Below are 25,530 nucleotides of genomic sequence, written 5' to 3' on the forward strand. Positions count from 1 at the left end.
TGTAATATATATATAATATAGAGATCACACTGTAATCATATATATAATATAGAGATCACACTGTAATCATATATATAATATAGAGATCACACTGTAATCATATATATAATATAGTGATCACACTGTAATATATATATAATATAGAAATCACACTGTAATATATATATAATATAGAGATCACACTGTAATATATATATAATATAGAGATCACACTGTAATATATATATAATATAGAGATCACACTGTAATATATATATAATATAGAGATAACACTGTAATCATATATATGATATAGAGATCACACTGTAATCATATATAATATAGAGATCACACTGTAATCATATATATAATATAGAAATCACACTGTAATATATATATAATATAGAGATCACACTGTAATCATATATAATATAGAGATCACACTGTAATCATATATATAATATAGAAATCACACTGTAATATATATAATATAGAGATCACACTGTAATATATATATAATATAGAGATCACACTGTAATATATATAATATAGAGATCACACTGTAATATATATATAATATAGAGATCACACTGTAATATGTATATAATATAGAGATCACACTGTAATCATATATAATATAGAGATTGTACTGTAAACATATATATAATATAGAGATCACACTGTAATCATATATATAATATAGAGATCACACTGTAATCATATATATAATATAGTGATCACACTGTAATATATATATAATATAGAAATCACACTGTAATCATATATATAATAAAGAGATCACACTGTAATCATATATATATATATATATAATATAGAAATCACACTGTAATATATATATATAATATAGAGATCACACTGTAATATATATATAATATAGAGATCACACTGTAATATATATATAATATAGAGATCACACTGTAATATATATATAATATAGAGATCACACTGTAATCATATATATAATATAGAGATCACACTGTAATCATATATATAATATAGAGATCACACTGTAATATATATATAATATAGAGATCACACTGTAATCATATATATATATGTCACGATGCCGGCTGGCAGGTAGTGGATCCTCTGTGCCAGAGAGGGATTGGCGTGGACCGTGCTAGTGGATCGGTTCTAAGTCACTACAGGTTTTCACCAGAGCCCGCCGCAAAGCGGGATGGTCTTACTGCGGCGGTAGTGACCAGGTCGTATCCACTAGCAACGGCTCAACCTCTCTGACTGCTGAAGATAGGCGCGGTACAAGGGAGTAGACAGAAGCAAGGTCGGACGTAGCAGAAGGTCGGGGCAGGCAGCAAGGATCGTAGTCGGGGGCAACGGCAGGAGGTCTGGAACACAGGCTAGGAACACACAAGGAAACGCTTTCACTGGCACAATGGCAACAAGATCCGGCGAGGGAGTGAAGGGGAAGTGAGGTATAAATAGGGAGTGCACAGGTGAACACACTAATTGGAACCACTGCGCCAATCAGCGGCGCAGTGGCCCTTTAAATCGCAGAGACCCGGCGCGCGCGCGCCCTAGGGAGCGGGGCCGCGCGCGCCGGGACAGGACAGACGGAGAGCGAGTCAGGTACGGGAGCCGGGATGCGCATCGCGAGCGGGCGCTACCCGCATCGCGAATCGCATCCCGGCTGGAGACGGTATCGCAGCGCACCGGGTCAGTGGAGCTGCCCGGAGCGCTGCGGTAGCGAGAGAGAAGCGAGCGCTCCGGGGAGGAGCGGGGACCCGGAGCGCTCGGCGTAACAGTACCCCCCCCCCTTGGGTCTCCCCCTCTTCTTAGAGCCTGAGAACCTGAGGAGCAGACTTTTGTCTAGGATGTTGTCCTCAGGTTCCCAGGATCTCTCTTCAGGTCCACAGCCCTCCCAATCCACCAAAAAGAACCTTTTTCCTCTGACCGTCTTGGAGGCCAGTATCTCTTTCACTGAGAAGACGTCAGAAGAACCGGAGACAGGAGTGGGAGAAACTAATTTGGGAGAGAAACGGTTGTTGATGAGTGGTTTAAGAAGAGAGACATGAAAGGCATTAGGAATACGGAGAGAAGGAGGAAGAAGAAGTTTGTAAGAGACGAGATTAATTTGGCACAAGACTTTGAAAGGACCAAGATAGCGTGGACCCAGTTTGTAACTGGGGACACGAAAGCGGACATATTTAGCGGAGAGCCATACCTTGTCTCCGGGAGCAAAAATGGGGGGAGCTCTTCTTTTCTTATCGGCAAACTTTTTCATGCGAGATGAAGCCTGTAAAAGAGAATCTTGGGTCTCTTTCCATATGGTGGAAAGATCACGAGTCACTTCATCTACAGCGGGCAAACCAGAGGGCAAGGGAGTAGGGAGGGGGGGAAGAGGGTGACGGCCGTACACCACGAAAAATGGGGATTTGGAGGAAGATTCAGAGACTCTAAAGTTATACGAGAATTCGGCCCATGGTAGAAGATCTGCCCAATCATCCTGGCGGGAGGAAACAAAATGTCGTAAATAATCACCCAAGACCTGGTTAATTCTTTCTACTTGTCCATTGGATTGAGGATGATATGCAGAAGAAAAGTTTAATTTAATCTTGAGTTGTTTACAGAGAGCCCTCCAGAATTTTGACACGAATTGGACGCCTCTATCCGAGACGATCTGTGTGGGCAACCCGTGAAGACGAAAAATGTGTACAAAAAATTGTTTAGCCAACTGAGGCGCTGAAGGAAGACCAGGAAGAGGGATGAAATGTGCCATCTTGGAGAATCGATCAACGACCACCCAAACAACAGTGTTGCCACGGGATGGGGGTAGGTCTGTAATAAAATCCATACCAATCAGAGACCAAGGCTGTTCAGGGACAGGCAGAGGATGAAGAAAACCAGCGGGCTTCTGGCGAGGAGTCTTATCCCGGGCACAGACAGTGCAGGCTCGCACAAAGTCCACGACATCCGTCTCCAGAGTCGGCCACCAATAGAAGCGAGAGATGAGTTGCACAGATTTCTTGATGCCTGCATGACCTGCGAGATGGGAAGAGTGACCCCATTTGAGGATTCCGAGGCGTTGGCGTGGAGAGACGAAGGTCTTTCCTGGAGGAGTTTGCCTGATGGAGGCTGGAGAAGTGGAAATCAGGCAGTCAGGAGGAATGATGTGTTGCGGAGAGAGTTCAACTTCCGAGGCATCCGAGGAACGAGAGAGAGCATCGGCCCTAATGTTCTTATCGGCAGGCCGAAAGTGAATTTCAAAATTAAATCGGGCAAAGAACAGAGACCACCTGGCCTGGCGAGGATTCAGCCGTTGGGCAGACTGGAGATAGGAGAGGTTCTTGTGATCGGTGTAAATAATAACTGGAAATCTTGATCCCTCCAGCAGATGCCTCCATTCCTCAAGTGCTAATTTAATGGCTAGAAGCTCTCGATCCCCGATGGAGTAGTTCCTCTCCGCCGGAGAGAAGGTCCTAGAAAAAAAACCACAAGTAACAGCATGCCCGGAATAATTTTTTTGTAGAAGGACCGCTCCAGCTCCTACAGAGGAGGCATCAACCTCCAATAGGAAGGGTTTAGATGGGTCAGGTCTGGAGAGCACGGGAGCCGAAGAAAAGGCAGACTTGAGCCGTTTAAAGGCGTCTTCCGCTTGAGGAGGCCAAGACTTGGGATTGGCATTTTTTTTGGTTAAAGCCACGATAGGGGCCACAACGGTAGAAAAATGTGGAATAAATTGCCTGTAATAATTGGCGAACCCCAAAAAACGTTGGATAGCACGGAGTCCGGAGGGGCGTGGCCAATCTAAGACGGCAGAGAGTTTGTCTGGATCCATTTGTAGTCCCTGGCCAGAGACCAAGTATCCTAGGAAAGGAAGAGATTGGCATTCAAACAGACATTTCTCTATCTTGGCATAAAGTTGATTGTCACGAAGTCTCTGAAGAACCATACGGACATGCTGGCGGTGTTCTTCTAGATTGGCAGAAAAAATCAGGATATCGTCCAGATATACAACAACACAGGAGTATAAGAGATCACGAAAAATTTCATTAACAAAGTCTTGGAAGACGGCAGGGGCGTTGCACAGGCCAAAGGGCATGACCAGATACTCAAAGTGTCCATCTCTAGTGTTAAATGCCGTTTTCCATTCATCCCCCTCTCTGATGCGGATGAGATTATAAGCACCTCTTAAGTCCAGTTTGGTAAAGATGTGGGCACCTTGGAGGCGATCAAAGAGTTCAGAGATGAGGGGTAGGGGGTAGCGGTTCTTTACCGTGATTTTATTAAGACCGCGGTAGTCAATGCAAGGACGTAGAGAGCCATCTTTTTTGGACACAAAGAAAAATCCGGCTCCGGCAGGAGAGGAGGATTTACGGATAAAGCCTTTTTTTTAATTTTCCTGGATGTACTCCGACATAGCAAGAGTCTCTGGGGCGGACAGAGGATAGATTCTGCCCCGGGGTGGAGTAGTGCCCGGGAGGAGGTCAATAGGACAATCATAAGGCCTGTGAGGAGGTAGAGTCTCAGCTTGTTTTTTGCAAAAAACATCCGCAAAGTCCATATAGGCCTTAGGAAGGCCGGTTACAGGGGGAACCACAGAGTCACGGCAAGGGGTACTGGGAACCGGTTTTAGGCAGTCCTTGAAACAAGAGGGCCCCCAACTCTTGATCTCCCCAGTGGACCAATCCAGGGTTGGGGAATGGAGTTGAAGCCAGGGTAGTCCAAGGAGGATTTCGGAAGTGCAATTGGGGAGGACCAAAAATTCAATCTTCTCGTGATGAGGTCCGATGCACATTAGAAGGGGCTCCGTGCGGAAACGTATGGTACAGTCCAATCTTTCATTGTTTACACAATTGATGTAGAGGGGTCTGGCGAGACTGGTCACCGGGATGTTGAACCTGTTGACGAGAGAGGCCAAAACAAAATTTCCTGCAGATCCGGAATCCAAGAAGGCCATAGTAGAGAAGGAGAAGGCAGAGGCAGATATCCGCACAGGCACAGTAAGACGTGGAGAAGCAGAGTAGACATCAAGGACTGTCTCACCTTTGTGCGGAGTCAGCGTACGTCTTTCCAGGCGGGGAGGACGGATAGGACAATCCTTCAGGAAGTGTTCGGTACTGGCACAGTACAGGCAGAGATTCTCCATGCGGCGTCGTGTCCTCTCTTGAGGTGTCAGGCGAGACCGGTCGACCTGCATAGCCTCCACGGCGGGAGGCACAGGAACGGATTGCAGGGGACCAGAGGAGAGAGGAGCCGGGGAGAAAAAACGCCTTGTGCGAACAAAGTCCATATCCTGGCGGAGCTCCTGACGCCTTTCGGAAAAACGCATGTCAATGCGAGTGGCAAGATGGATGAGTTCATGTAGGTTAGCAGGGATTTCTCGTGCGGCCAGAACATCTTTAATGTTGCTGGATAGGCCTTTTTTAAAGGTCGCGCAGAGGGCCTCATTATTCCAGGATAATTCTGAAGCAAGAGTACGGAATTGTACGGCGTACTCGCCAACGGAAGAATTACCCTGGACCAGGTTCAACAGGGCAGTCTCAGCAGAAGAGGCTCGGGCAGGTTCCTCAAAGACACTTCGAATTTCCGAGAAGAAGGAGTGTATAGAGGCAGTGACGGGGTCATTGCGGTCCCAGAGCGGTGTGGCCCATGACAGAGCTTTTCCAGACAGAAGGCTGACTACGAAAGCCACCTTAGACCTTTCAGTAGGGAACTGGTCCGACATCATCTCCAAGTGCAGGGAACATTGGGAAAGAAAGCCACGGCAGAATTTAGAGTCCCCATCAAATTTATCCGGCAAGGATAGTCGTAGACCAGAAGCGGCCACTCGCTGCGGAGGAGGTGCAGGAGCTGGCGGAGGAGATGATTGCTGAAGCTGTGGTAGTAGCTGCTGTAGCATCACGGTCAGTTGAGACAGCTGTTGGCCTTGTTGCGCTATCTGTTGTGACTGCTGGGCGACCACCGTGGTGAGGTCGGCGACAACTGGCAGAGGAACTTCAGCGGGATCCATGGCCGGATCTACTGTCACGATGCCGGCTGGCAGGTAGTGGATCCTCTGTGCCAGAGAGGGATTGGCGTGGACCGTGCTAGTGGACCGGTTCTAAGTCACTACTGGTTTTCACCAGAGCTTGCCGCAAAGCGGGATGGTCTTGCTGCGGCGGTAGTGACCAGGTCGTATCCACTAGCAACGGCTCAACCTCTCTGACTGCTGAAGATAGGCGCGGTACAAGGGAGTAGACAGAAGCAAGGTCGGACGTAGCAGAAGGTCGGGGCAGGCAGCAAGGATCGTAGTCGGGGGCAACGGCAGGAGGTCTGGAACACAGGCTAGGAACACACAAGGAAACGCTTTCACTGGCACAATGGCAACAAGATCCGGCGAGGGAGTGAAGGGGAAGTGAGGTATAAATAGGGAGTGCACAGGTGAACACACTAATTGGAACCACTGCGCCAATCAGCGGCGCAGTGGCCCTTTAAATCGCAGAGACCCGGCGCGCGCGTGCCCTAGGGAGCGGGGCCGCGCGCGCCGGGACAGGACAGACGGAGAGCGAGTCAGGTACGGGAGCCGGGATGCGCATCGCGAGCGGGCGCTACCCGCATCGCGAATCGCATCCCGGCTGGAGACGGTATCGCAGCGCACCGGGTCAGTGGAGCTGCCCGGAGCGCTGCGGTAGCGAGAGAGAAGCGAGCGCTCCGGGGAGGAGCGGGGACCCGGAGCGCTCGGCGTAACAATATAATATAGAAATCACACTGTAATATATATATAATATAGAGATCACACTGTAATCATATATAATATAGAGATCACACTGTAATATATATATATAATATAGAGATCACACTGTAATATATATATAATATAGAGATCACACTGTAATCATATATAATATAGAGATCACACTGTAATATATATATAATATAGAGATCACACTGTAATCATATATATATAATATAGAGTTCACACTGTAATCATATATATAATATAGAGATCACACTGTAATCATATATATAATATAGAGATCACTCTGTAATATATATATAATATAGAGATCACACTGTAATATATATATAATATAGAGATCACACTGTAATCATATATATATAATATAGAGATCACACTGTAATCATATATATTATATAGAGATCACACTGTAATCATATATATAATATAGAGATCACACTGTAATCATATATATAATATAGAGATCACAGTGTAATCATATATATATAATATAGAAATCACACTGTAATATATATATAATATAGAGATCGTACTGTAATCATATATATAATATAGAGATCGCACTGTAATATATATATAATATAGAGATCACACTGTAATCATATATATAATATAGAGATCACTCTGTAATCATATATATAATATAGAGATCACACTGTAATATATGTATAATATAGAGATCACACTGTAATCATATATATAATATAGAGATCACACTGTAATATATATATAATATAGAGATCGTACTGTAATCATATATATAATATAGAGATCGCACTGTAATCATATATAATATAGAGATCACACTGTAATCATATATATAATATAGAGATCACACTGTAATTATATATAATATAGAGATCACACTGTAATCATATATATAATATAGAGATCACACTGTAATCATATATAATATAGAGATCGTACTGTAATCATATATATAATATAGAGATCACACTGTAATCATATATATAATATAGAGATCACACTGTAATCATATATATAATATAGAGATCACACTGTAATATATATATAATATAGAAAGCACACTGTAATATATATATAATATAGAGATCACACTGTAATCATATATATAATATAGAGATCACACTGTAATCATATATATAATATAGAGATCACACTGTAATCATATATATAATATAGAGATCGCACTGTAATCATATATATAATATAGAGATCGCACTGTAATATATATATAATATAGAGATCACACTGTAATATATATATATAATATAGAGATCGCACTGTAATCATATATATAATATAGAGATCACACTGTAATCATATATATAATATAGAAATCACACTGTAATATATATATAATATAGAGATCGTACTGTAATCATATATATAATATAGAGATCACACTGTAATCATATATATAATATAGAGATCACACTGTAATATATATATATAATATAGAGATCACACTGTAATCATATATAATATAGAGATCACACTGTAATATATATATAATATAGAGATCACACTGTAATCATATATATAATATAGAGATCACACTGTAATCATATATAATATAGAGATCGTACTGTAATCATATATATAATATAGAGATCGCACTGTAATATATATATAATATAGAGATCACACTGTAATCATATATATAATATAGAGATCACACTGTACTATATATATAATATAGAGATCACACTGTAATATATATATAATATAGAGATCACACTGTAATATATATATAATATAGAGATCACACTGTAATATATATATAATATAGAGATCACACTGTAATATATATATAATATAGAGATCACACTGTAATATATATATAATATAGAGATCACACTGTAATATATATATAATATAGAGATCACACTGTAATCATATATATAATATAGAGATCACACTGTAATATATATATAATATAGAGATCACACTGTAATCATATATATAATATAGAGATCACACTGTAATATATATATAATATAGAGATCACAGTGTAATCATATATATATAATATAGAGATCACACTGTAATATATATAATATAGAGATCACACTGTAATCATATATATAATATAGAGATCACACTGTAATCATATATATAATATAGAGATCGCACTGTAATATATATATAATATAGAGATCACACTGTAATCATATATATAATATAGAGATCACACTGTAATCATATATAATATAGAGATCACACTGTAATCATATATATAATATAGAGATCACACTGTAATATATATATAATATAGAGATCACACTGTAATATATATATAATATAGAGATCACACTGTAATATATATATAATATAGAGATCGCACTGTAATATATATAATATAGAGATCACACTGTAATATATATATATAATATAGAGATTACACTGTAATATATATATAATATAGAGATCACACTGTAATCATATATATATAATATAGAGATCACACTGTAATATATATATAATATAGAGATCACACTGTAATATATATATAATATAGAGATCACACTGTAATCATATATATATAATATAGAGATCACACTGTAATTATATATAATATAGTGATCACACTGTAATCATATATATAATATAGTGATCACACTGTAATATATATATAATATAGAAATCACACTGTAATATATATATAATATAGAGATCACACTGTAATCATATATATAATATAGAGATCACACTGTAATATATATATAATATAGAGATCACACTGTAATATATATATAATATAGAGATCACACTGTAATATATATATAATATAGAGATCACACTGTAATATATATATAATATAGAGATCGCACTGTAATATATATAATATAGAGATCACACTGTAATATATATATATAATATAGAGATTACACTGTAATATATATATAATATAGAGATCACACTGTAATCATATATATATAATATAGAGATCACACTGTAATATATATATAATATAGAGATCACACTGTAATATATATATAATATAGAGATCACACTGTAATCATATATATATAATATAGAGATCACACTGTAATCATATATAATATAGTGATCACACTGTAATCATATATATAATATAGTGATCACACTGTAATATATATATAATATAGAAATCACACTGTAATATATATATAATATAGAGATCACACTGTAATCATATATATAATATAGAGATCACACTGTAATATATATATAATATAGAGATCACACTGTAATATATATATAATATAGAGATCACACTGTAATATATATATAATATAGAGATCACACTGTAATCATATATATAATATAGATATCACACTGTAATCATATATATAATATAGAGATCACACTGTAATCATATATATAATATAGTGATCACACTGTAATCATATATATAATATAGTGATCACACTGTAATATATATATAATATAGAGATCGTACTGTAATATATATATAATATAGAGATCACACTGTAATCATATATATAATATAGAGATCACACTGTAATCATATATATAATATAGAGATCACACTGTAATATATATATAATATAGAGATCGCACTGTAATATATATATAATATAGAGATCACACTGTAATATATATATAATATAGAGATCACACTGTAATCATATATATAATATAGAGATCACACTGTAATCATATATATAATATAGAGATCACACTGTAATATATATATAATATAGAGATCGCACTGTAATATATATATAATATAGAGATCACACTGTAATATATATATAATATAGAGATCACACTGTAATATATATATAATATAGAGATCACACTGTAATATATATATAATATAGAGATCACACTGTAATATATATATAATATAGAGATCACACTGTAATATATATATAATATAGAGATCGCACTGTAATATATATATAATATAGAGATCACACTGTAATATATATATAATATAGAGATCACACTGTAATATATATATAATATAGAGATCACACTGTAATATATATATAATATAGAGATCATACTGTAATATATATATAATATAGAGATCACACTGTAATCATATATATAATATAGAGATCGCACTGTAATATATATATAATATAGAGATCACACTGTAATATATATATAATATAGAGATCGCACTGTAATATATATATAACACATTATAACAATATCGTATCCACATGATATAACAATATATACACTGCTCTGCACTGTTGTGTCCGGAGGAAATCAGCCGTGAAGACCATCTGGTTCCACATGCGACAACATGAGGGAATAAATAGATTTTTGGAAATTCTTCTGTTCCTATCTGGTTATTCTGATCAGTAAATAAATAAGTAAATATATATATATATATATATATATATGTATATATATATATACATTGGCATCACCTGCAGTAACACCTCTACGTGCGTCATTCATGCTTGTAAAGGCGTTTTTACACTTACATAGCAGCCTCATGTTTATTTCTACACTGGCGACCTCACCGGAGGAGCATCTGGCGGGATCCTAATATAAGGAGAGGAGGCGCACTTGGCGGGTTCCTTACATAAGGAGAGGAGGCGCACTTGGTGGGATCCTAATATAAAGAGAGGAGGCGCACTCGGCGGGATCCTAATATAAGGAGAGGAGGCGCACTCGACAGGATCCGTACATAAGGAGAGGAGGTGCATTTGGTGGGATCCTTATATAAGGAGAGGAGGTGCACTTGGCGGGATTCTTATATAAGGAGAGGAGGTGCACTTGGGAGGATCCTTACATAAGGAGAGGAGGTGCACTTGGCGGGATCCTAATATAAGGAGAGGGGGTGCACTTGGCGGGATCCTTATATAAGGAGAGGAGGTGCACTTGGCGGGATCCTAATATAAGGAGAGGGGGTGCACTTGGCGGGATCCTTATATAAGGAGAGGAGGTGCACTTGGGGGGATCCTTACATAAGGAGAGGAGGTGCACTTGACGGGATCCTTATATAAGGAGAGGAGGTGCACTTGGCGGGATCCTTATATAAGGAGAGGAGGTGCACTTGGGGGGGATCCTTACATAAGGAGAGGAGGTGCACTTGGCAGGTTCCTTACATAAGGAGAGGAGGTGCACTTGACGGGATCCTTATATAAGGAGAGGAGGTGCACTTGACGGGATCCTTACATAAGGAGAGGAGGCGCACTTGGCGGGATCCTAATATAAGGAGAGGAGGCGCACTTGGCGGGTTCCTTACATAAGGAGAGGAGGTGCACTTGGCGGGATCCTTATATAAGGAGAGGAGGTGCACTTGGCGGGATCCTTATATAGGGAAGTTTAAAAGACGCACATTAACCCCTTCCATATTAAAGTTCAAATCACCCCCTTTTCCTATACAAAAACACATAAACATAATAAAAACAAACATATTTAGTATCGCTGCGTGCGGAATTGTACGAAATATTAAAATGTAACATTATGTATCCAGTACGGAAAATGATGTAAATGTAAAAAAAAAAAAAAAATACCAAACCACAGAATTGCAATTTTTTATAATATCCCAGAAAAAAGTTAAAAGCGATTACAAAGTCAGATTAATACCAAAATGGTACAGAAAAAAAAAATTATTATGGCGCAAAAAATTAGCCTCATACAGCCTGGTATGTGAAAGAAACATAAGCTACAGGGGTCAGAAAATGGCAATTAAAAATTTTTTGAAAAAGTTCAGAGTTTATTTTTTATTTGTAGTAAAACGTGATGGAAATTATACAAATCTGGTATTACTGTAATCAGGCGACCAAAACAACACGTTATCTCAACCACAACGTAAATGGCGCAGAAAAGAAAACCACCAAATCTACAAAATTATCATTTACTATTTCAATTTCACTTCACCGATTTATATATAGATTTTTTTGTTTTTGGTTCGGAGAATTTGTTATGGAACAATTAAAATGTATCATTATAGTAGGTAGTTATGGGTATTATAGGGCGAGGAGGAAAAAACGAGAGCGTAAAAGCGAAAATTGTCCGGACAAGAGGATCGTCATGAGGGACAAGTAGATTTTGCTCCGTTTTACTCCCTTAGACAAGTAGTTTTTTTATTAAATTTCCACACCCCTGTTATATAAGGAGAGGAGGCGCACTGGGCGGGATCCTTATATACAGTGGGGATCAAAAGTTTGGGCCCCCAAGGTAAAAATTTGTATTAATGTGCATAAAGAAGCCAAGGAAAGATGGAAAAATCTCCAAAAGGCATCAAATTACAGATTAGACATTCTTATAATATGTCACCAAAAGTTACATTTTATTTCCATCATTTCCACTTTCATAATAACAGAAAACAAAAAAATGGCGTCTGCAAAAGTTTGGGCCCCCTGCAGAATTTATAGCATGCACTGCCCCCTTTGGCAAGTATCACAGCTTGTAAACGCTTTTTGTAGCAGCCAAGAGTCTTTCAATTCTTGTTTGAGGTATCTTTGCCCATTCTTCCTTACAAAAGTCTTCCAGTTCTTTGAGATTTCTGGGCTGTCTGTCACGCACTGCTCTTTTAAGGTCTATCCATAGATTTTCAATTATGTTGAGGTCAGGAGATTGTGAAGGCCATGGCAAAACCTTCAGTTTACGCCTCTTGATGTAATCCCCCGTGGATTTCGAGGTGTGTTTAGGATCATTATCCATTTGTAGAAGACATCCTCTCTTTAACTTCCGCTTTTTCACAGATGGCATCAATCCATTTTTCCTTCTACTCGTGAGATGTTCCCTGTGCCACTGGCTGCAATTCAACCCCGAAGCATGATTGATCCACCCCCATGCTTAACAGTTGGACAGAGGTTCTTTTCATTAAATTCTGTTCCCCTTCTTCTCCAAACGTACCTTTGCTCATTCCGGCCAAAAAGTTCAATTTTAACCTCATCGATCCACAGAACTTTTTTCCAAAATGCATCAGGCTTGTCTATATGTTGCAAAGTTCAAACGCTGATTTTTGTGGTGAGGACGTAGAAGAGGTTTTCTTCTGATGACTCTTCCATGAAGACCATATTTGTACAAGTATCTCTTTATAGTGGAATAGGGTACCACAACTCCAGTGTCTGCCAGATCTTTCTGGAGGGATTGTGCAGTCAAACGTGGGTTTTGAATGGTTTTACTCACAATCCTGCGAGCTGTTCTGTCTGATATTTTTCTTGGTCTTCCAGATCTTGCTTTAACTTCCACTGTTCCTGATGACTGCCATTTCTTAATTACATTCCGAACAGAGGATATTGACGTCTGAAAATGTTTGGCTATCTTCTTATAGCCTTCTCCAGCTTTGTGAGCATCAACTATTTTCAGTTTCAGATTTCTAGACAACTGCTTAGAAGAACCCGTGGTGCTGATTGTTGGGGCAAGGTCAGATGAGTCTGGGCATTTAAAACCTTTGAGATTGACATCACTTGGTCTTCCCAGATGATGATTGAGAACAATCCATGACACTGGCAGGTCTCAGCTTTGTAAAGGGGGCAGTGCATGCTATAAATTCTGCAGGGTGCCCAAACTTTTGCGGACGCCATTTTTTGTTTTCTGTTATTTTGAAAGTGTAAATGATGGAAATAAAATGTAACTTTTGTTGACATATTATAACGTCATGGCTCCGCCCTTCATGATGTCATGGCCTGCCCCCTCAATACAAATCTATGGGAGGGGGCATGGCGGTCATCACGCCCCCTGCCATAGACTTGCATTAAGGGGGTTGGCCATGATGTCATGAGGGGCGGAGCCATGACGTCATGCTGCTCCGGCCCCTGTATTGGCCGTCATTACGCACAGAGCGAACTCGCTCTGTGTAATAATGAGAGCGCGGTGCCGCAGCAGCGATCCCGGGGGTCCCCAGCAGCGGGGTCCCGGCGATCTGACATCTTATCCCCTATCCTTTGGATAGGGGATAAGATGTCTAGGGGCGGAGTACCCCTTTAAACATGACTAGGGAAACCATTCTACTAGGGAAACCATGTTTTATAATAAATGCCCCTTCCTGGATCCTCCCACTCAGTGGCGTGGCTAGGGGGACCAAGAGGGGGCCATGCCCCCCCCCCCCCTAGATCAGGCCATGCCCCCCCTTGTGCCCCCCCAATTTAAAATAAATAGGACTGTCCCGATACTAGTATGGGGCCAGGGGCGGACTGACTGGCTGGGTAAAGAGCTGCAGCTGCTGGGGATATCCCTGCGCTGCTCCTGGTCTGCGTATCATTAGCAGAGACAGGCAGAGCAGGGATGAAGGTACCTGATGATGGCTCCGCCTCCAGCACTGGAGAGGGCGGGGCCGAGAGCTGACAGGCCTCCGGAACACAGAGCAGCTTCATGGGAGGTGAGTGATGTCCCGTGTCCTCCCTCTCTCCCCCCTGATCAGCAGTCTATCCTGGGGCTGGGTCATGTGTAGAGTAGAAGTCCAGAGGGGTCACTTTCCCTCCTTCAGTGTCCACAGGTGACATTATCAGAAACATTTTTGGGAAAAATCGCTGCAAAATTTTTCGTAAATCGTGGTAAAGCCGTGCAATTTTTGCCGCATTTTTACCATAAATTGTTCTGATAATGTGACCTGTTGGTGACCTGTGGACACTGGAGGAGGGAAAGTGACCCCTCTGGGAGGACAACATGTGAACACACTGCTAGTTTATCATTAACCCTTTAAGGATACATTCACATGGACAGGTTCAGCTGCATATTTTTGCTGCATATTTTGTGCAGCTGATTTTGCAACCCATGAGCTTCAATAGGTAGCAAAATCATCTGCAGAAAATATACAGTAGATCCTGTACGTGTGAACGTACCCTAAGGTCTCATTCAGGGGTGGATACACAGTGTATTTTATTATTGTTCATACACTCTTAGCATATATATTGTTCATACACTCTTAGCATATATATTGTTCATACACTCTTAGCATATATATTGTTCATACACTCTTAGCATATATATTGTTCATACACTCTCAGCATATATATTGTTCATACACTCTCAGCATTTATATTGTTCATGCACTCTTAGCATATATATTGTTCATACACTCTTAGCATATATATTGTTCATACACTCTCAGCATATATATTGTTCATACACTCTCAGCATATATATTGTTCATACACTCTTAGCATATATATTGTTCATACACTCTCAGCATTTATATTGTTCATACACTCTTAGCATATATATTGTTCATACACTCTTAGCATATATATTGTTCATACACTCTCAGCATATATATTGTTCATACACTCTCAGCATATATATTGTTCATACACTCTTAGCATATATATTGTTCATACACTCTCAGCATTTATATTGTTCATACACTCTTAGCATATATATTGTTCATACACTCTTAGCATATATATTGTTCATACACTCTTAGCATTTATATTGTTCATACACTCTTAGCATATATATTGTTCATACACTCTCAGCATATACATTGTTCATACACTCTCAGCATATATATTGTTCATACACTCTTAGCATTTATATTGTTCATACACTCTTAGCATATATATTGTTCATACACTCTTAGCATTTATATTGTTCATACACTCTTAGCATATATATTGTTCATACACTCTCAGCATATATATTGTTCATACACTCTTAGCATATATATTGTTCATACACTCTTAGCATTTATATTGTTCATACACTCTTAGCATTTATATTGTTCATGCACTCTTAGCATATATATTGTTCATACACTCTTAGCATATATATTGTTCATATACTCTCAGCATATATATTGTTCATACACTCTCAGCATTTATATTGTTCATACACTCTCAGCATATATATTGTTCATACACTCTCAGCATATATATTGTTCATACACTCTCAGCATTTATATTGTTCATACACTCTTAGCATATATATTGTTCATACACTCTTAGCATATATATTGTTCATACACTCTTAGCATTTATATTGTTCATACACTCTTAGCATATATATTGTTCATACACTCTTAGCATTTATATTGTTCATACACTCTTAGCATATATATTGTTCATACACTCTCAGCATATATATTGTTCATACACTCTCAGCATATACATTGTTCATACACTCTCAGCATATATATTGTTCATACACTCTCAGCATATATATTGTTCATACACTCTTAGCATTTATATTGTTCATACACTCTTAGCATATATATTGTTCATACACTCTTAGCATTTATATTGTTCATACACTCTTAGCATATATATTGTTCATACACTCTCAGCATTTATATTGTTCATACACTCTCAGCATATATATTGTTCATACACTCTCAGCATATATATTGTTCATACACTCTCAGCATTTATATTGTTCATACACTCTTAGCATATATATTGTTCATACACTCTTAGCATATATATTGTTCATACACTCTTAGCATATACATTGTTCATACACTCTCAGCATATATATTGTTCATACACTCTTAGCATTTATATTGTTTATACACTCTTAGCATATATATTGTTCATACACTCTTAGCATTTATATTGTTCATACACTCTTAGCATATATATTGTTCATACACTCTCAGCATATATATTGTTCATACACTCTTAGCATATATATTGTTCATACACTCTCAGCATATATATTGTTCATACACTCTTAGCATTTATATTGTTCATGCACTCTTAGCATATATATTGTTCATACACTCTTAGCATATATATTGTTCATGCACTCTTAGCATATATATTGTTCATACACTCTTAGCATATATATTGTTCATACACTCTCAGCATATATATTGTTCATACACTCTCAGCATTTATATTGTTCATACACTCTCAGCATATATATTGTTCATACACTCTCAGCATATATATTGTTCATACACTCTCAGCATTTATATTGTTCATACACTCTTAGCATATATATTGTTCATACACTCTTAGCATATATATTGTTCATACACTCTTAGCATTTATATTGTTCATACACTCTTAGCATATATATTGTTCATACACTCTTAGCATTTATATTGTTCATACACTCTTAGCATATATATTGTTCATACACTCTCAGCATATATATTGTTCATACACTCTCAGCATATACATTGTTCATACACTCTCAGCATATATATTGTTCATACACTCTCAGCATATATATTGTTCATACACTCTTAGCATTTATATTGTTCATACACTCTTAGCATATATATTGTTCATACACTCTTAGCATTTATATTGTTCATACACTCTTAGCATATATATTGTTCATACACTCTCAGCATATATATTGTTCATACACTCTTAGCATATATATTGTTCATACACTCTTAGCATTTATATTGTTCATACACTCTTAGCATTTATATTGTTCATGCACTCTTAGCATATATATTGTTCATACACTCTCAGCATATATATTGTTCATACATACTCAGCATTTATATTGTTCATACACTCTTAGCATATATATTGTTCATACACTCTCAGCATTTATATTGTTCATACACTCTCAGCATTTATATTGTTCATACACTCTCAGCATTTATATTGTTCATACACTCTTAGCATATATATTGTTCATACACTCTTAGCATATATATTGTTCATACACTCTTAGCATATATATTGTTCATACACTCTCAGCATATATATTGTTCATACACTCTCAGCATTTATATTGTTCATACACTCTTAGCATATATATTGTTCATACACTCTCAGCATATATATTGTTCATACACTCTCAGCATTTATATTGTTCATACACTCTCAGCATATATATTGTTCATACACTCTTAGCATTTATATTGTTCATACACTCTCAGCATATATATTGTTCATACACTCTCAGCATATATATTGTTCATACACTCTCAGCATATATATTGTTCATACACTCTTAGCATTTATATTGTTCATACACTCTTAGCATATATATTGTTCATACACTCTTAGCATTTATATTGTTCATACACTCTTAGCATATATATTGTTCATACACTCTCAGCATATATATTGTTCATACACTCTTAGCATATATATTGTTCATACACTCTTAGCATTTATATTGTTCATACACTCTTAGCATATATATTGTTCATACACTCTTAGCATATATATTGTTCATACACTCTTAGCATATATATTGTTCATACACTCTTAGCATTTATATTGTTCATACACTCTTAGCATATATATTGTTCATACACTCTTAGCATATATATTGTTCATACACTCTTAGCATTTAAATTGTTCATACACTCTTAGCATATATATTGTTCATACACTCTCAGCATTTATATTGTTCATACACTCTTAGCATATATATTGTTCATACACTCTTAGCATATATATTGTTCATACACTCTTAGCATATATATTGTTCATACACTCTTAGCATTTATATTGTTCATACACTCTTAGCATATATATTGTTCATACACTCTCAGCATTTATATTGTTCATACACTCTTAGCATATATATTGTTCATACACTCTTAGCATATATATTGTTCATACACTCTTAGCATATTTATTGTTCATACACTCTTAGCATATATATTGTTCATACACTCTTAGCATTTATATTGTTCATACACTCTTAGCATATATATTGTTCATACACTCTCAGCATTTATATTGTTCATACACTCTTAGCATATATATTGTTCATACACTCTCAGCATTTATATTGTTCATACACTCTTAGCATATATATTGCACATATGCTCATAGCTTTCATTGGACATACGCATTCATACTGCTTCTGGCATATGTATTGCATGTACGCTCATCGCATTTATTTTGTACAGAATTTATACTGCACATACACTTATAGTATTACATCATACATACGCTCTAGCATTTATACTGCACATACACTTATAGTATTACATCACACATACGCTCTAGCATTTATACTGCACACACGCTTATAGTTTTACATCACACATACGCTCTAGCATTTATACTGCACATACACTTATAGTATTACATCATACATACGCTCTAGCATTTATACTGCACATGCACTTATAGTATTACATCATACATACGCTCTAGCATTTATACTGCACACACGCTTATAGTTTTCCATCATACATACGCTCTAGCATTTATACTGCACATGCACTTATAGTATTACATCATACATACGCTCTAGCATTTATACTGCACATGCACTTATAGTATTACATCATACATACGCTCTAGCATTTATACTGCACACACGCTTATAGTATTACATCACACATACGCTCTAGCATTTATACTGCACATACACTTATAGTATTACATCATACATACGCTCTAGCATTTATACTGCACACACGCTTATAGTTTTACATCACACATACGCTCTAGCATTTATACTGCACATACACTTATAGTATTACATCACACATACGCTCTTACATTTATACTGCACATACACTTATAGTTTTACATCACACATACGCTCTAGCATTTATACCGCACATACACTTATAGTATTACATCACACATACGCTCTAGCATTTATACCGCACACACACTCATAGCATTTATACCGCACATACACTTATAGTATTACATCACACATACGCTCTAGCATTTATACTGCACACACACTTATACTTTTACATCACACATACGCTCTAGCATTTATACCGCACATACACTTATAGTATTACATCATACATACGCTCTAGCATTTATACCGCACACACACTCATAGCAGTTATACTGCACAGCTTGATGCAGTGTGCTGGTATGTTCGCACTGTTGCGTAGGTGCACCCTGTGCATTTTTGCTTCATTCGGCTCATTCAGGTTCACGTGTCTCAATCGTGCATCCGGTTAGCGTGTCATTCCATGCACACGGTTACCCTGTTATTTGGGAACATGGTTAGCTTGTTTTATTCAGAGTATCCGGTTTTAGAGTATAATGTCACCAACTTTATTTTTTGATATGTTGTAGTACTTATGTACTACGACATATTTGTAATATTTTTTCATTATTTATTTTTTCTCTATCAGGGTGATTTTTACGTTTGAAAACCGGCCACTAGGGGTCTCCCTCCTAGTGGCCGGCTGCAGCACGGCGTGACGCCTGAATTCGGACCGATTGCGGCCGGTCAATCGGTCCTAATTCATTTACACTGTGCTCGCTCCCTGCCTGTCAATCAGACAGGCGGGAGCGAGCGCATTGGCTCCCCGGCCACTGGCTAGGAGGCCACTCCTCCCGTACATGTCGTTGCCGCCGCTTCTCCTGCACGCCCGCTGCCGGACTCTGCAGTATGTTTATTTAGGATTATTTATTCATTTATGAGTATGTTTAGGGGAGTTGGTGGTTATAACGGGGGTTGGAGGAGAGCAGGGTTCCGGGTGTCAGAACGGGGGGGGGGGGGGGGGGGTGTGACGAAGGGAACGGGGTAGAGCCACATGGCACTAACTTATAGTTCATCTACACAGGGTGCCTCCAGCTGTTTCACTACTACAACTCCCAGCATGCCCTGACAGCCAATAGATGTCAGGGCAAGCTTGGAGTTGTAGTGGTGAAACAGCTAGAGGCACCCTGTGTAGATGAACTAAGGGCGGAAGTCGGCCCCAGCAGGCATCAGTGACATCGCACCTGCAGGGGAAGTCTGCCTGGTAGTGAGCACACTACCAGGCAGACAAAAAGTGATTTTTTAATATAGTAAAAAAAAATTTAAAGCAGGGAGGGGGTTAGGGATAGATGGGCAATAGGCAGGGACAGAAAGAAAAAAAAATAGGATGGTGAGAGCTACTCTTTAAAGCTGCGTACATGGTTGGCATGTTATTGGGTATGGTCAGTAGGTTATGCTGTATGTATGGTTAGCAAGTTCTATCGGGTATGTATGTTAGCATGTTTATTGTGTTTGTAGGATTAGCATTTGTGGAGTGCATTCGGTTATTCAGTGGTGCAGTACATTGGCGTGGGCACTTATTTCGTGGTTAGCTTTCTTTTGGATGTCTGTGGCATCTCGTGCTGTAAATATATTGTAAATATAGAAGAAAGAGAATGTCCAGCGCTCGACTCAATGTATGACTAAGGCTTGGTGACACAGGCCGAAACGCGTCACACATCTTCGTGTTCCTGTATGTTCTCCCGTGGACCCTAAATAAAACATTGTTCTCGAGTCGACCGCTGAACATTCTCTTTCTTCTATATCTGCTTGGGCGAAGTCCGCGCCAGTCCGTGCGCTATTTGCAGAGGATGAGCTGATACACACTTGCTTCTTATATATTGTATATATACGATTACAGATTCATATCGTGCATACGTTTATTGCAGCTATATGAGCATATTCTGGTGTCTACCAAGTCGGCAGGGGAATGCATTACATAGATTATTGTTACTGGCCCGTTTTCCGGTGTAATTACATTTCGAGTAGTATTTTGTGTTTGTGCCATACTGTTAGCATGTTTATTCTGTGCTTACGGTCAGCATGTCTATACTGTGCATACGGTTAGGGTGTTTAATATGATTAGGGTTACCGTTTTATTCGGGCATACGATTAGTATGTTGTATTCTGTGCTTACGGTCAGCATGTCTATTCTGTGCATACGGTTAGGGTGTTTACTATGCTTAAGGTTACCGTTTTATTCGGGCATACGATTAGCATGTTTATTCTGTGCTTACGGTCAGCATGTCTATACTGTGCATACGGTTAGGGTGTTTACTATGCTTAAGGTTACCGTTTTATTCGGGCATACGATTAGTATGTTGTATTCTGTGCTTTCCGTTAGCAAGTTGCTCAGTACGTACAGTTAGGGTGTTTATCCTGTCCTTACGGTCAGAATAAGTTGCAAAAAAGAAAAAAGGGGAATTTTCTTGCAGCGCTGGACCAAGTTGAGTTTAAAAAGACCAGGTTCTTAGAGGGTAAAATCGGGTAGCGTTTATTGCAAGCACATTAACGCGTTTCTGGCCCCGAGTGGGCCCTTCATTAGGTCAAAGTGCTAGCACTAGTGCAATAAACGCTACCTGATTTTACCCTCTAAGAACCTGGTCTTTTTAATCTCAACTTGGTCCAGCGCTGCAAGAAAATTCCCAGACTCCAGGGAGTGTTCGGAGGGATTGTGAGCTGCAGGACCCAAAGATCCACTCTACATGTGAATAAAGGTGTTGTGCTCTGAGCGCATCATATGGTGAGTGAGATTCACTTCATTTTCTCTCATACCGCTGTTTTACTGTACTTCACTAGGGGGCGCATTCCCCCTCTTTTTCCTTTATTTCTTACTTACGGTCAGAATAGTCACATGCAGATGGTTAGTCTGTTTTATGTGCTTACGGTTAGTATGTGTTTAGGTGCACATGGTTAGCATGTTATGCTGTGCTTTTGGTTAGTGTTTAGTCTGGGTATACGGTTAGTGTCTTTATTCTGTTTACAGTTATCCTGTTCTATTCTATGCATATGGTTAGCATGTTTTTTCTGTGTGTATGGTTAGCGTGTTTTATTCCGTGCATACAGTTAGTATGTTTTCCAGGATAAGGGTAAAGTGTTTTTGTTAGGTACATACAGGTAGGGTGTTTTCCATTCTGTTCATGTTTATTCTGAGCATGCGGTTAGTATATTATTTTGGGCATGCGGTTAGCACAATGGTTCACAAAAACCTCTCATGTCTACAGGCAAGATGGTTTCACTCGTGCCTTGTCACATCTACAGGCACGAGGTTTGTCACAAAGACCTGTCAGGTCTACAGGCATGATGGTTTCGTAAAGACCTGTCACATCTACAGGCACAATGATTCCACAAAAACCTCTCATGTCTACAGGCACGATGATGCTACAAAGACCTGTCACGTTTACAGGCACAATGGCTAAAATTCACAAAAACCTGTCACATTTTCAGGCACGAGGGTCGCAAGTCCCGTCACGACTACAGGAACAATGGTTTCATTTAGACCTGTCACGTTTACAGACACGATGGTTTCATTTAGACCTGTCACGTTTACAGACACGATGGTTTCATTTAGACCTGTCACGATTACAGGCACAATGGTTTAAATTAGACCTGTCACGATTACAGGCACGATGGTTTCATTTAGACCTGTCACGTATACAGACACGATGGTTTCATTTAGACCTGTCACGTTTACAGGCACAAGGGTTTCAATTAGACCTGTCACGTTTACAGGCACAATGGTTTAAATTAGACCTGTCACGATTACAGGCACGATGGTTTCATTTAGATCTGTCACGTTTACAGGCACGATGGTTTCATTTAGACCTGTCACGTTTACAGGCACGATGGTTTAATCTAGACCTGTCACGTTTACAGGCACGATGGTTTAATCTAGACCTGTCACGATTACAGGCACAATGGTTTAAATTAGACCTGTCACGTTTACAGGCACGATGGTTTAAATTAGACCTGTCACGTTTACATGCACGATGGTTTCATTTAGACCTGTCACGTTTACAGGCACGATGGTTTCATTTAGACCTGTCACGTTTACAGACACGGTGGTTTCACTTGGACCTGTGACGTCTTCAGGTCGATGCTTACGTAGGGTCATCACCCCTGTAGACTAGTTGGGTCAGAATGATTGGCAGTTTGGGTACATCTGTAGGGTACAGTCTAAATCTTCAGGTAAGGTGCTTCATGAGCCTTATTCGGTCGACTGACGATATGACCCCACGTGGTATAGCATGTAGATAGCTTCTTGCTTGTAATTTACCTGATGGTTTGTTTTTTGCTTCTTAAACAGCAGGAATTGGGGCTCGTCAGGCATACCATAGAGCTATCCCGTCAGTGTCCCTTTGTTGTGAGGTTACAACTATGCAGGTTAATTAGTGTTTCAGTTAATATCTATCCATCAGTTTCTGTTGTCACGGACAGGTGGTTCTTCCACAAGGACATTACTGCCACAGCTTATCAGGTCCAGGTACCGCCTCTATACTCACTAGTTGGTAATTGCTATTTCTGGCATGTAAGGTAGAGTCTACTTTGGGGTACGTGAAGCTTGATGCTAGAGGTGTGTTGGGTTATTTATGAATTATTATTCATCCTATCATGGTTGCTTTTGCCGTCTATAGGCGTGGCCTCAATACGCGGTTATGGCACAACAGACCGTTAGGTACAGGTATGTATGTAGTGTCTTCAGGCACTAGTACATGTCCAGAGCCCTGAGCACAAGTATAAAGCCCATAGAGCTGTGTTTGTGCAACGGGCGTAAGTATTTTATGTCCCTTGTACCTCTAGGTGGGGCTTGTAGGGATTAAGGGAAGGGCGTGAGTATATAACTTCCCCTTCTCTGCTCAGGCGGGGCGTACGTGATTTTGTGGAACCCTCCCAACCCACCCTTAATTTATTCTTTTTCCATAGGGTATGCCCTCTATAGGTGGGCCCTCAATACGCGGTTATGGCACACCGCAGAGTGCTATGTGAAGTTAGGTTTTACAGGTATGTATGTAATGTCTTTAGGCACTAGTACAAGTCTGGAGCCCTGAGCACAATTACATTCCTCTAGGTTCCGGCAGGTCAAGGTTGCAAGAAACGTGCAGTAGATACACTACAAGTATGATCCGGACCCCGTACACTAACGCTAAGGTTTTACTCCCACCCAGTGCCCCCCCCCCTACGTTCACATTAGATACAGCTGAAGTTGTAAGGGGACAAGCAGGCCGAGCAGTAAAGGAAACAGTCACATTGGTTTCCTGCCCTGTAACTTCCTCTGATAGGCTGCTGGCTGCATTAGGCCTGCGCCCTACAAGTGAAGATAGGTAGAATGATGTCACTGCCTTCATTGACGCTTACAGCAGAGAGAGGACTTGGTATGGGATCAGGGAAAAGCGAGTTCATTTTTATTTTTTATTTTCTTTGGTCTGTATACAAGTTATGGTACAAGGGGGACTGGATACAGTGTGGGGGTACAGAGGGGCCCTATATACAGTGTGGGGGAA

General features: G+C 38.9%; 1 protein-coding gene across 2 annotated transcripts in view; it reads left to right on the top strand.

Annotated features, from left to right (window-relative positions):
• The window catches only part of MMP24 (matrix metallopeptidase 24), a 199,881-nt gene that overhangs the window by 40,445 nt on the left and 133,906 nt on the right, over positions 1 to 25,530 (top strand). The gene's annotated exons all lie outside the window — the stretch shown is intronic.

Source organism: Hyla sarda, chromosome 12 (assembly GCF_029499605.1).
Source record: "Hyla sarda isolate aHylSar1 chromosome 12, aHylSar1.hap1, whole genome shotgun sequence".
In the NCBI taxonomy this organism is placed as follows: Eukaryota; Metazoa; Chordata; class Amphibia; order Anura; family Hylidae; genus Hyla; species Hyla sarda.